This window comes from Drosophila mojavensis, unplaced genomic scaffold, assembly GCF_018153725.1.
Source record: "Drosophila mojavensis isolate 15081-1352.22 unplaced genomic scaffold, ASM1815372v1 contig_36, whole genome shotgun sequence".
Lineage (NCBI taxonomy): Eukaryota > Metazoa > Arthropoda > Insecta > Diptera > Drosophilidae > Drosophila > Drosophila mojavensis.
In genome coordinates this window covers 3687924-3696326 of record NW_025318858.1, presented here as the reverse complement: position 1 = coordinate 3696326, position 8403 = coordinate 3687924, and the positions used below count along the sequence as shown (strand labels likewise).

Here is an 8403-nt window from a genome sequence, read left to right as displayed (position 1 = left end):
GCTCGTCTCGTCTGCCGATCTACTCCATTAGCACATGGACTGCAAAAATGCAGACGTAAACAAAAGTTTGAGCTGCTGTTAATCCACATGCTCGCTAATGAAATATCCATTTGCCCCACAGCCGCTCGGCAGCTTCCGGCCCCTTCAGCGAGCAGGAGGCGGGTGGTCTGAGAGTGGAGCTTATGTCTTGTCCGGACTGTCGGTATGGGAGGGCTGCAACTTTTGCGGCGCGGTTTTAATTTAAATTGACAACATCAAGCAGTTAAGTACTTGCAGCGACATTTTAATAGCTTGTAAGCCCCGAGAGCACCGGGCGAAAAAAACAACCTGAAAAGTGAAACGAGACGCAGGGCGGGGAGGCTGGAAAAAAGACGCAGCTAAAGGAAATAAATACAACGGACTCTTATTTACATATTCCCAAACGTAAATACGCGCCATTTTTATTTGCCCGACTGCTTTTTTATATTTGGGCACTCAGCAGTATTCTGCGAATCCAGTGCGCACTCCTGTGCAGCCCTTCGCCCTTCCCCCAGCAGCACCGCTTCCCTTTTTTCCTCATTTTATTTTTTAAAAGAAAATTTGCATAAAGTGAAAACAAGCATTTTAATTTCACTCGACGCAGTCAAAAAATGAAATGTAAAGGAATCGCATATACGAGTAGGTAGTAAACGTTAGCATTTACCGAAATGCCGCCCACCTCCCCCTGCGCCGCAGTCCCTAAGCCCCATTGTGGGCGGCAACTCCCACGAGCAGTAAAAACTTTTGCGAGACGAAATCCAAATGCAAAACATGAGTAGCTATAATTGATAAGCCGAACTTTGAATGTGCTCTCCACGCATAGTTTAAATAATTAAGTATACGACCTGTTGTACCCTGACAATTGCTTAACTGCTCATATAGCAGCTGCATCGGGTTCCCAGTAGCATATGTTTAATAAATGTGAGCTTAATATGTGTAGTTTTTACATAAAGTATAGCCTATATACCTATCCGAAGTTTGGCAGCCTGGCCTTCGAGATTTACTACCTGAGATCTTCTTACAATAAACCTTTTATAATCTAATGAGTCTGTTGTCTCTATATCATGATGGACTCTGGCAATAACTGAAGCTTTTCGATATTTCTGTTTAAAAGAGGTTTAATGAAAAATGATCTTCTCAAATTACCCCTATATCATAATTTATTCTGCCAATAGCTTCAGCAATACTGCAATCATATAATTGCCTTAAAAATTAATTTTTATTTTACACAGAATTAAGTAAGCATACCAAGTTTCAGGCATAAGAATTCACTTACAAAGCAGTTCATATAGACCCTATATCATGTCTAACTCTGCTCAAATCTCTGATAATGCCTACACTAACTGTTCATTTTCAATACATATTCAATGAACCCTCAAATATAAACAGCTTTACCGAATTTCAGCCACATATCTGCACGCAGACTCCAGTTCACATGGGTAATTCCGCTTATTAAAACCCAAATACCTTTGGTAAGCGTATTTTCAAACTAGTTTGGTGTGTGTCGCAATTGTTGGGTAGCTGGAAGTAAAAAAAAGCGCAATGCCCACAGACAAAACAAACCAATTTAAATTAGACTACCCGCTGGGCCATTGGGGTCGCTCGCTGGCCGTTGGCTGTCTGGCTAATATTTGGGGAAAAGTGTTGAGAACTTTGCTCAGCTCCAACTTTTGACACTCGCAATGCACTAAATGTAAATCGAGGCGGTGGCAGGCAGGCGGAGTTCATGATAAATGTGCATTTTATTTTGGACTCATCACAGAATATGCTAGGAGGGGTGGACCGATGTGGGGGCTCGGTTGGATACACGTACTCTATGAGGTGCCATTATGAAAACAATTTGGACAGATAACCGCAACCAGAACTTGGAAAATTTGCTCATTTAACTAGCGAGCGTCGAGCATTATTTGAGATGGGACACATGCCACGTTGGCACGTTTAATATAATTTAAACCTAAATACATACCAAGAGTCATCTCTCTCTCTATGTGTGTGTGTGTATGTGTGTGTGTGTCAGGGGTTATTTGTGTGCGGCTGTCAAGTAGCCAGCCGTCTGCCTTTTGACGCTCGAGCCCATAAATTACCAAGCACTTGGCAAGGCAGAACAGAACAGACCCGACTCGAGTCGAGCATCTTCCCAATTTTCGGTTAGTCATTTGCCTGGGCCCGGGGCACAAACAAAACTATTAAGTGGGCATAAAACTCTCTGGATATATACATGTATGCGAATTAAGGGAGTGTGTGGCAGAGCATCTAAAAACTGAAGTGCCATCCACAAATGGCAGAGAGTTCGCTGAGCTCTACGACCATAGCTATTCGATGTTCATTTAGCAACCCCTCCAAAAAGCAGAAAATAAAATAAAAATTGCAAATTGAACAAAGGCAAAATATTTCAGACTCCACTGCTAAAATAGGATTTTATAGACATTTGCATATATTGTAATTTATAGTAGTCAAATGATGTGGCATAAAATAACTAAACAAATGGAAATCTGACTTCAGTCTAGAGTGGAAGTAACAATGGGAGAGGTACTAGAGATATATGATCTATGTATGTGGCAAACCGTATTGTTAAAGTGCTTCAAGCTTTAATCTGTAATCTATAGAGCTAGAATGAAAGCTCTTCTAGCTCTATAAATTTCCGATTAAAGCTTGAAGCACTTTATCAAAAAGATTTTCCACAAAAGATTCTTAGAATGAAATAACAGACAGCAGGAGGAACATCTGGACATCTTAGTGAGAGGAAAACAATTCCAATAGTTTTCTTAAGTTGTGTGCCACCTAATAAGAAAGAATATATATTTCGAAAACCAATTATATTTCACTTTGCTATACTTTAAATAAAATGCATTTCATATTTGAGACTTTTTTCACAAAAAATTAAATGCTATAAAATGGTATTATACTAAGGTATATTAAGAAGGCCGTTATAATCCATCAGCTTGTCAAACAGTCTGTCAATTACAACGTTCATCTGCTCATCAATCAAAATAAAAGAAGTTTTGGGTATAAATAGGCATATACTAGTCTAAGCAGGTGATTTTTTTTTTTGGGAATCTATTCTAAAATCTGATAAGGGAACAAGTTTTGGCTTTGGACTGCATGCAGGTCACCAATTAATCAATCAGTTGAACAGGCAGCAACTTAATATAATTTTTTTTTTTAATAAGTTAGCATTAGATTTCTGCATTCCACATAATCTCAAATCACTTAAATTTAAATTAGCGGGCATGCAGCAGTCCATCAAACTCCATCCAGCTGCCTGTTGCCTGTATAATTTATCAGTTTATTTGCAACTAATTTCTGCACTGATTTCAATAAATTCACATTTAATTGCGCGACTCGTGTTTTATTTAATTATTTGTTTTTATTTTTTTTGCCTCGATGCGAGTCAAATTTTTTCATGTGTCGCAATTTATTGGCTTAATTGAGGAAACAAAATGAAAGCAAATGAAAAATGGAAACGTGGCCAACAACTGCTGTCGCTGCAAATGAATTGTGTGAAAATTCTATATATGAATATATATGTGTGTATGTATGTATATACTTTTAATTGGCTGCCGGCAAATCGAGCTGTCAAATAAATCCAAAATTTAACAATAGTCCACTATATTTATTTGTTTTAATTCAAACAAAAGGTGTAATCGAAGGCAAAGCAAAAAAAAAAATAAAGAAATAAAAAAAAAATAGAAAGAAAAGTTGTCAAAACTTTAGCCCAAAAGACATTTTCAAGTGCAAAGTTTTTCTTATTTGCAGCCAGTCCCCAGGGATGCAACCAGTTGAATTGTTTCCACTGGATATCTGCCGCAGCAGGAGCAGCAGCAGCAGCAGCAGCATCAGCAGGAGCAGCAGCATGAGCAAACGACACCCCTCAGCTGGCATTTAGCACAGGGGGCTGCAGTAGTTCGGGTGGGGTGTCTGCGAGACTTGTAAAGGGTCGGTCGCTGATTTCGAGGTCTAAAAAGTCAATCACAATTCCCAGTGCAATCAGAAGACGTCGTATTAATATTTAAAGAGGTCATCGGAATTGCTTTCTCCGTGTGCTCACCCGCCCTTGGCCCTTGGCACCGTCGGTAGCTGCAGCCGTAGAGATAAGCCCGGCAATTTTGTGGCCTGCAATATTTTCCACTTATTTGCCGATTTGTTGCAGCTAAGTGGCTGTGAGAGCAACCCCTAAGATACAAATGTATCTTTCACTTGGCTGTCCTCTCTGCTGCTGCTGCTTGATGGCTTCCTTTTATGATTTGCTGCATTGTCTCAGTCGCTTTTATGAGCTCGAATCGTTGCATTTTTAATGTCAGATTGAATTCACATTTGCATTCGCTTCGCTATTTATGCTTTTTCCGCATTTTGCTGATTTGCCTTGACAGCTGTCTCTCACTCTCCCTCTCCCTCTCACTCTCTTCCTCTGTCTGTCTCACTGCAGCTGTCTCCCTCTCTCGCTGTCTGGCAACTGTCTGGAACCTGAAAGTGAAAACTTTCGCTTTCTTTTTTTTTATTTGTTTTTCCCCTTCTTCTTTTTGTGCACATTCCTGTAGCTGCGGCTATTCAATTACATTCACTTGCAATCAATCACACTCAAAGCTCAAGAGTTTTTTCTTCTTGTGTATGTGTGTTTATATTTTTTTCGGGATTTATGTGAACTTTTGTCAAACTTTCACAAATAGTTTAGCCTGGAATGTTGAGAGCAAAGATATGTGCAAAGTACTTATTGCAGACAAATATAATTATTAAAATGTTTGATAAAAAGATGAAGATCATGAAATTCTGGTTACTTAAGCATCCATTCATTATCAAAATGCATATTTGTCAAATATTAAATACAATTTAAATAGCAAAAGATGATTTGTCAAATATTTCATTGTGATTTTGTGCTTAAGTGACCTAAAATCCTTTAAACTTTATTGTCTAGAAGAAATTCATTTATAAATAGTTAACATCTGTGGTTTGAAGCTATTTGAGTAATATATAAATAAATAAATAAAAATAATTTCCTTCTTTAAATTGATTTTGTATTATATAACAAATTTTATTTTAAAACGTAATCTGTGTAATCTGTGCAGATGATATTTTGGCATTTATGTTCTTATTTATTTCGAACCTGAAAATAACAGATTAGGTATCTAAAATTAAAAATTACAAAACAATCTTAAATAATAACAAAATATATAATCATATTATTCATATTTTCCATCGAAAAAAATATTAAATATATATATTAAATAAATATTTTTTCAAAATTTACTTGTGCGTAATACATTTGTAAAATAATAATAAATAAATTAATTAAAAATGCAGCACAAATAATTCGAAATAAATTTCATCAAATTTCAACTCTTTAAATATGTAATACTATTTGTATACAACTATTACAAAAGTCTGTCTCTCTTCCTCTCTCTTCCTTTCTCTACAAGATCTCTCTTTCAGTCACCGAAAATCTCATCAAAACTTGTTGCCTGTTCACATATTTTTTTGTAGTTTTTAATTTGGTTTATCAAGAAACTTGCAAGTTTTTGGCATAATTTGTAAAGCTCCGGCTCTACTTAATTTGAATAAGAACTTTTAATTCGGAAAACACCCAAAAAAAAAAAAAAAAAAAAAACAAGTAAGAAAGCTCTAGTCGAGACTGCTCGACTACGAGATCCCCTGAACCCTTGGAGCAATAGATATTTCAATCATTTTTCGCAACTTTCAGCTTACACAAGTAATACGCACACACACACACACACGCACGTACGCACACACAGGCATATATACACACACACGCATACAGACACACTTACACACACACACATATATATACACAAACGCATACACACACACACATAAACACACGCATACACAAACACATACACACACAAGCAACCACGCATAAACACGCATGGGCTGCAGTGTGCGCTTACTATGAGAAGTTAATTGTTTAATAACTTTTTTTATGGACGTACGATCTTTATGAAACTTTCAGAATATGATTATAACATGAATATGCATGTAATTGCCAAAGCACAAGTCTCTAGTATTTGAAATACGCTTTTTACAAAAGTGAGGGTGAGGGGGGCGAATTTAGAGGTGGGGGTAAATTTTAACAAAAACCGAAATTGTATAAATTGCATATAAGCATACATTAAAAATTTGGAGACCCTAGCAATAAAGGTGTAGAAGATATAATTTTATAACTGGGTTTCGATAAGGTTTTTTATCGATAAAAAAGATCGAGATGAGTTATCGATTTTTAATGATAAACTTGATATGCGCGCTGTAATTACGGACATTTTAAAAAAATTTGAAGTCTCTAGCTCTTATATCTTCTGAAATCGACGCGTTCATACATACGGACAGACGGACAGACGGACAGACGGACAGACAGACGGACAGGGCCAAATCAACTCAGCTCGTCACCCTGATCAAGAATATATATACTTTGTGGGGTCTGCCACGCCTCCTTCTCCCTGTTACATACATTTCAACAAAACCATTATACCCTGATTTCCCATTGAAAATGGGTTCAGGGTATAAAAAGAAAAAATTAAATGAAATTATGAAGTGCAAATAACAAAAAAACAAAGCAAAATAAAATAAAATAAAACATAAATAGCAAAGCAAACGAATTAACACGCTTTGGGCTTACCGCCCAGTGCACAGGCATCTCTACTCGACTCTCGCCTGCCCCCGCCTCGGCCCACCACACTCGCTAGATACCCTATAGAGCGCCCGCAGAGCAAAGTTTGAGGCCGTGAGGCGAAATTGCGAATCCGGAACTTCCGTGCTCAAGTTCTCAGCCGCCGGCTGTGCGCACAGAATGGGTAGGGGGCGGGGGGGATGTGCCAGGCGAGAGGGGAGTTGCCGCAGCTGAGCTTGGTTGCAAAAATAAATTTGTATTGTTTTTGTTTGTGTGTGTGTGTGTGTGTGTGTGTGTGTGTGAGGGTGTGTGTGTGTGTGAGGGTGTGTGTGTGCGTCCGTGTGCTGCTTTGTTGTTCTGGCGCGCCAAAGAGCAAACACAGTGAGCGCAAAAACCGCAGCCACTAAATGCATTAAAAGCCAGGCTCCATGAAATGGAGGCGTTGCAAATTGCGGCTGTGTGTGTGGGTGCCTATGTGTGTGTGTGTGAGTGTGTGCGTTGCCCTCTTGTGTTTGGCTGCGGTAATATTGTAACGGCTTTTGTGTCTCGCAGCCAAGTTTCGAGTTTGGCATTGTTTTCCTGCACGGATATCCTTAATGAGTGAAAACTGGGCTAAGGCTCCCATCAGCTCCCAGCCAGGCAGCGAGGCATCATAATTACCCCAGGCCCCAACTCTTGACTGCCCCTCAAGTGGGTCCCTTGTTTAGCTGACAAAAACACACTCGACACTCGCCTGCCATACTTCAGGCTTTTTTCTGCTCCTTCGCAGTAGAGCCTGCTGCTGCTGCTGCTGCTGCTGCTGCTTAGCTGACCAGCACATGCCGCCACATAAATCTTGGAGGGTGCTTAGCTCGACACCCCCTGCCCTGCCGAGCAGAGCTCCCTGTGTAATTATCATTGTGATCACTTTTCAGCAGTGGGCAAAACTTTTGTATTAAAAGTAAACTTATGACAGGACGCCAGCAACAGCTCCTGTTGACTGCTGCAGACAGGACATGCTATACACACGTTACGCAGCTAACACACCAACAACAACAACAACAACACACACACACACACACACTCACAGAGTTTGCCAACGGCCATTGTCAAGTGTAATTTATCATTCAGTCAACGTCCTTCGATTGCAGTTTATCATTCCGGCCCCCGCTCCTGCGCCCTCTAACATCCCCTGCTGCTACCTTGCGCTTGCCCACCCTCTCGTATATGGAACTTGCTTGACTGGGTCGTCCACTGTAATTTTTCTCTATCTTTTCGCTTTTGCAGCCCAAGTCATAGCTGAAGGAAAGCAAAAGCAGCGCAAGAGCAAAACAAAAATGTAGTCGAAGTAAAGAAAATGAATGGAAAATCAGTTCCTGACCTCAGGTTTGTTATTTTTCCTGCCACGACTTTAAAGCCGCTGAACGCAGGGGAGGGTAGGGAGGCTGGCGACTGGATGAGGTGCGGGGACTCGAGCTACGTAAAATAGCAATTAATGTGGATTTGAAGTTTCTACCTGCAATAATCGGAAATAATTGAAGAAAATAGACGAGCAACATGAAAAGAAAAGCAAAGCAGAGCAGAGCAGAAAAAATAGAATAGAAAAGAAGTAGAAAATCCCTGAGAAATGTGCATAGCTCATGGAGCTCTCCCTTCGACTCTGTCGCCTTGAAGGATGTGTTTGTACGTGTAATTTGTAACGTTTTAATTGTTGTTTATGTAGCTCCAGGCAGGTATACACCCTCTCCACACTCCCCTCAGCACTTTGTAGTGGGCCAAGGAGAACT

General features: G+C 39.6%; 1 long non-coding RNA gene across 2 annotated transcripts; it reads right to left on the bottom strand.

The window, feature by feature from the left end:
• Window positions 1-5370: 5370 nt before the first annotated feature.
• LOC116803976 lies at window positions 5371-8167 on the bottom strand. 2 transcript variants are annotated; one of them, XR_006357176.1, is made up of 3 exons: window positions 7998-8166; window positions 7705-7915; window positions 5371-5577 (listed from the first exon to the last, which is right to left on the bottom strand). It is a non-coding gene; the product is annotated as an uncharacterized LOC116803976 (long non-coding RNA). The 2 variants fall into 2 exon arrangements; XR_004364016.2 differs by lacking the exon at window positions 5371-5577 and having other exon boundaries at window positions 7545-7915; window positions 7998-8167.
• Between the last annotated feature and the right edge of the window lie 236 nt (window positions 8168-8403).